The 6000-nt window shown below is 38.7% G+C and overlaps 1 protein-coding gene across 2 annotated transcripts in view; it reads right to left on the minus strand.

The window, feature by feature from the left end:
• tbpl1 (TBP-like 1) overlaps positions 1-4804 on the minus strand; it is a 91096-nt gene extending 86292 nt beyond the window's left edge. The window contains exon 1 of one of the 2 annotated variants that reach the window (XM_072249738.1): positions 4733-4804. The gene's annotated coding sequence lies outside the window, so the exon portion shown is untranslated. The remainder of the gene's footprint in view (positions 1-4732) is intronic. The other variant, XM_072249702.1, reaches the window with a different exon arrangement.
• Between the last annotated feature and the right edge of the window lie 1196 nt (positions 4805-6000).

Consider the following 6000-nt stretch of genomic DNA (forward strand, 5'->3'; position numbering starts at 1 on the left):
GATATGCGTTTCTGATGATATTACAACTACCTATCAGTATCCGTAGGCTGACAGTCCAAGGCTTTCTGTTGCTCCACACCACTAAATACCTCTCCATTTATCTATTCTGTTAAGAAAAATCCAGAGGTGTGCTGTAACAATCAAGGGGTTGTTACAGCATATCTATTTGTTCAAGTTACAGTTTGTGTTATGCCACGACCATACAGCATTTTTTTTTTATTAAGCAGCAGATACGATATCTAATTCGCATATGCACAGCATTGGTGAGACTAAACTTGTCAGCTGGAATATACGGGGGATGAATAGTCCAACGCAGAGAGGGAAGGTGTATGCACACCTTCGTACACTCAAAGCTGATAATTGTTTTCTCCAAGAAACGCACAGTAAGAAAACAGCAGCGAAAGTGCTTTGTCCCTCCTGGGCATCTCAGGTCTACCAGTCGAATTTTAGTACTAAAACTAGATGTGTTGCAATCCTAATAAAAAAAACATACAGCCGTTTATTCACACACAAACCTGACCTGAGGGGCAGATATGTAATGGTAAGTGGAATATTAAATTCTATACCATTGACCTTAGTGAATGTGTACGGGCCCAACTTTGATGATCCAATTTTTTTTCAGAACCTCTTTAAGGCCGTGCCTAATCTGTCTGACTCTCACATAATTGTAGGTAGAGACTTTAATTGCATCTTAAACTCCCTCCTAGATAGACAACGTCCCCAAATTTGTTCACTTAAAAATGGTGTAACACTTAATAATCTCATGCAATCATATAACGTAGTGGATATTCGGAGGCTTCTTAATCCCACGAAGAAGAATTTTTCATATTTCTCCACAGTACATAAATCCTACTCTAGGATTGATTATTTTCTGTTAGATTCGAAATTGGACTTGTCGGTAGTCGGTTGCACTTACCATAATATACTTATATCGGATCATAATCCTGTCTCCCTTACACTTAAATTTAACCGCAAAAGAGGCGAATATAGTTGGCGTTTAAATAATGCTTTGCTAAAGGATAAGGATTTTTGCTCTTATCTTTCAGATAAGATAGATCTATACGTAAGCACCAACGATGTGGGCGGTGTTGATGATTCCACTCTTTGGGAGGCCATGAAGGCGGTTATTAGAGGATGCATAACAGCATATAAGACAGCGGAGAAAAGAAGATTTAGGAAAAGGTTAACTGAAATAGATGATCAGTTGGCAAACCTGGAAGCTTCTTACAAAATAAACCAGGAAGCAGAATTACTTAATAAGGTTACTGCCTTACGGTATGAGTATAATTCTATAATGTCCTAAGTGCTTCAAAACTACTGACACATGTCAGACAGAGGTAGTTTGAGCTTGGTGAAAAGCCCCATAAGTTAATAGCCTGTCAGTTAAGACAGATGCAGGCCTCCAGGGCCATACTTCGTATAAAGGCGAAAGATGGCATTTTACTGACGGACCCGGAAAAAATTAATAAGTGTTTTGCGGAGTTCTATGCTAATGTTTACCAATCACAAGGCGATCCGGACGTTGAAGCTATGGAAGCATTTTTTGATAATCTGAATCTGCCCATGCTGTCAACAGATTCAGTAAATACACTTGATGCTGATATAAGCCTAGATGAGATCAAGAAGGTCATCTCTTCCCTTCCCAAAAATAAGGCAGCGGGTCCGGATGGTTTTAGCATGGAATTCTTCAAAGCATTTGGTCCAAAATTGTCACCTCTGCTCTTACGAATGTCGACTCACTCTAGGATAGCTTCCAGATTGCCACCCACTTCATGTAAAGCCAATGTTTCTCTGATTCCAAAACCAGGCTGTGATCCCAAGGTGGTTTCATCATCTCACCCCATTTCACTGCTGTCCATTGAAACCAAAATTTTTGGGAAAGTCCTGGCCAATAGGTTAAAAGAATGCATTTGTTCTATTATTCATCCAGATCAAACTGGCTTTATGCCAGGTAGACATAGGCATTTTAATTTGCATCATCTTTTCAATATTTTATATTCAAAACATGCAGAAGAGGCTGTAGTCATTTCATTAGATGCGCAATGTGCGTTTGATCAAGTGGAATAGCCATATATGATGTTTGCACTTAAGAAATTTGGACTTGGACCATCTTTGATTAAATGGATTGAGGTAATTTATTCACACCCATCTGCTTCTATTATCACTAATCAGAATGGTTCCTCCCCTTTTGCAATTAATGATGGGACTTGTCAAGTTTGCCACCTTTCTCCATTTTTGTTTGCAGTTATCATTGAGCCATTGGCTGCTAGCATCAGACAGGACCCTTTGATCTCTCCCATTGATACGCATGAACATAAACATCACCTTTTGTTATACGCTGACGATATCCTTTTATATATCTCCAGCCCACAAACATCAATACCCGCCCTTCTGACTCTAATTAATAATTTTGGTAGTTTCTCAAGTTTCTCTATTAATTGGGATAAGAGTGAACTACTACCAGTCACTGCAGTGGTTAAATACATCGTACTTACAGTCCATTCCCTTTAAAATAACTTATGATAATTTTTCTTATCTTGGTGTGACTGTTACAAAAAAACCAGATGAACTTTTGCAAGTGAATTGGTGAAACAAAGTTGAGCAGGTTAAACACAATATTGACTTTTGGAATTTCTTTGGTGGGGAGGGTTAACGCAATCAAGATGATTGTACTGCCACGATTGCTTCATCTTTTCCAGTCAATTCCATGTTTTATTCCTCTGTCATATTTTAAGCAATTGGATTCAATTATTATACTCTTCAATTGGAATTATAAACCCATTAGAATTACTGAAAAACACTTGTCAAAGCCTAAGGAAGCAGGTGGTTTTGCCCCACCGAACGTTAAAATGTATTACTGGGCTGCCCACCTATCCATTCTTGCATGGTAGAAAAATGGCCCACCCTCTACCTCAGACTCATGCCCAGCATGGTTACTCATAGAGCGAGTGCTTTGTAAAAATACTTCCTTACCAGCTCCTTAATAGCCCCACTGCAGTTAATAAGTCACATTTTAGTAACAGCTTCGTGGTTGGCAGCACTATAAGAATTTGGAAGCAGATTCAATTACACATTAAAGCCCCAAAAACTTATATTGACACTCCGATTTGTGACAATCATTCCTTTTTGCCTGGCCTGAATGATACTGCTTTTTCTACCTGGAAACAGAGAGGCATCTGTAGTGTAGATGACCTGTATATTAATGGAAACTTTACCTCATTTGCGCAGTTACAAGCAGTTTACAATATCCCCGCATCTAGATTTTTTAGATATTTACAAATTCGAGATTATATTAGGAAATATACACCTAACTTCGAAGTTTTAGACAAACATGAGTCCCTGGAGGCAATAGATAAATTTGATCCTGTTACTTGTAGTGCCGTATCCTATTTTTAACAGATCCTACATAATGGAGCTCGGGTGAATACTGCAGGTTTTAAACAGGCATGGGTGGAGGAATTGGGTATAGAACTGACAGAGGAGGCCTGGGATGATGGTTTAAAGTGTATACATGATTGTTCGGTCAATGTCAGACACGGACTTATACAGTTTAAAGCAATACGTAGACTCCATTATTCCAAAGAAAAGTTGCACAGTTTCTACCCTGATGTTTCACCAGTTTGTAATAGATATAAATCTGTGAACAGTAACTTGTCACATTCATTCTGGTCATGTTGTAAGCTTTATGCATATTGGAAAAGTATTTTTCACTGTTTCTCTGAGGCTTTTGGGAAGCGGTGGGATCCAGACCCACTCATAGCCATCCTATCTTCAGCCAATATGTATGAAAAAATGGCTGTATTATTTGGAATAGTGATTGCTAAGAAGTTAATCCTGCAAATGTGGGAAATGGACTCTGCGCCTACATACGATCTGTGGCTGAAAGCACTGGCAAATACTTCACATTTGGAGAGACTGAGACTATGTAATGAGGACAGAAGGGACATCTTTGAAAGGATATGGGGCCCTGTATTGGACTTTCTTACGGGGTGAGGACTGAGGTTTTTTGATGCGGTGCGTCTCTGCTGTGTGTGCTTACTTTTGCCTTTATATTTTTCTCCCTTTTGCTGATCAATATTTAATTTGATTTTGTTATGGTTGTGGTTTTTGTGGATGTGCTGTATTTTTTTGTGTTTTTTGTTTGTTTGTAATAAATAAAAAAATAAAATAAAAAATAATCCAGAGATTATAACACTACTTAACATGTGTTATATTCTTTAATCTATCTCCCAGCATCTGACATTCTCCAAATATAATCTCGCCTATCATTTCTTGGCTTGGTAGTCTCAATGGGAACCTCAGTGACTGAATTTTCCCCTTTGTTTCCAGTATTCTTTCAATATAGCTCAAGGCAAACCTCACTTTGCTACTGGGTAATAGCACAAATAACTAAACACTTAATTCCCTTCTGCCTAGTTATGGAATCTCTTCAACGACTCTCACCTTCCTCACCCCTTCATTGGACAGTTCCTAGTTCCGAGAAATTATTCTTAATTACAAATTATAGTTCAATAGTTCCATTTAATATCGGAGAATGTATACATTATGCAACCTGAAATTCCTGCACTTCACAGACATCCACAAACACAGAAGAGTGCCCAAAGAAAGAATGACAGGAAAAACGTTAGAACCCCAAAATCTCCTTCTCCCCCCTCCCACGCATAATACAGCAAAGCATCAACCCTCCCCCACACTCATTTCAGCAGAAAAAACATCAGCACCTACCACTCACCAAGCAAGCAATAGCAAATCCACAAGAGACCATGATCTGCAGTAGAGAAAAACTAGTTGTTTGCCTGTCCAACTCAACATGCTACGGGCTCCCTCCCTCTCCCCCTAATAAAGGAGCAGAGAGATGTCACACAGCAAGAGGGGAGACCAATAAAAACAAAGCAACTCGCTGATTTATGGTGTTAACATCTGCTGCGTCACTTTTTTCGAGTTCTCTGACTCCAGAATCAGCAACAAACTCTCCCTCACCAACAAGAAAGAGAGAGAGAGAGAGAGAGAGAGAGAGAGATTGATTCACTAAGTACAGAGACCTCCGACCCCTGATCCACTGTTCCCAACATTCTGTTTTCTACTGTGACGCTTCAGTTACAAATTATATTGTGTCTACTGCATAGCACCAATTTCTGTTGATCATGATTTCATTTGGGGTCCCTTTATTAGATATGTCAAGTCTATTTTGATATTGCATCATTGTAAAGGAAGTCTGAAACTTTTCAGAGATATGATGTATTCTCTCATTAAAGACTTTTGATCTCATTTAACAACTGCGAATTAGTGAAATCTGTCAAGATAGAGATATAAACTGCGAACTTCTTTGTTTGGCTGAGTGTACAAACTTGTATATTCTACAGTCCAGACACAGAACTGACTATGCCAGAAATTGTTATATTATTTCTTATAAGTTATTTCTACAAAACATGCAGACCTACACTAAATACTAAACCAATGGACGTAGTTTTGAAACTTCATTAATTCAATGCTTACTAGAACCATCACAGGATTCTTAGAGCCATAGAGAGGTACAGTTCTTCAGCCCATCGTCCACACTGGCCACAACACCAATTTACTCTAATCCTATAATGATTCTGTTTTTATTTTCTCCATATCCCTTTAAGTTTCTCCCACATTCTACCACTCACCTACACACTAGAGGCAAGGAGCAGTGGCCAATTTACCTACCAACTCACATGTCGAAGCATTTGCAAAGGAACCAAAGCACCCTGAGAATGTGCAAACTTAATACAGACGTCATCTGAGGTCCAGATTAAAGCCAGGTCTCTGGCATTTCCTCCAGCGGTGCAAATATGCTTCAGCACTGAGTCCATTATGTGATGTGCCACAGCAAATTTTATAAGTTTATTGTGATAATGACATTAGTTTCTTTCCTGGTGCTTGGAAATGTTGTATTTATAAACAGTCTTCATTCTGTTTTCCTCTGTACTGTACTGAATACTATGACATGCTTATTTACTGATATTCATAAACTAA

Source organism: Mobula birostris, chromosome 2, assembly GCF_030028105.1.
Source record: "Mobula birostris isolate sMobBir1 chromosome 2, sMobBir1.hap1, whole genome shotgun sequence".
NCBI classification, from domain to species: domain Eukaryota; kingdom Metazoa; phylum Chordata; class Chondrichthyes; order Myliobatiformes; family Myliobatidae; genus Mobula; species Mobula birostris.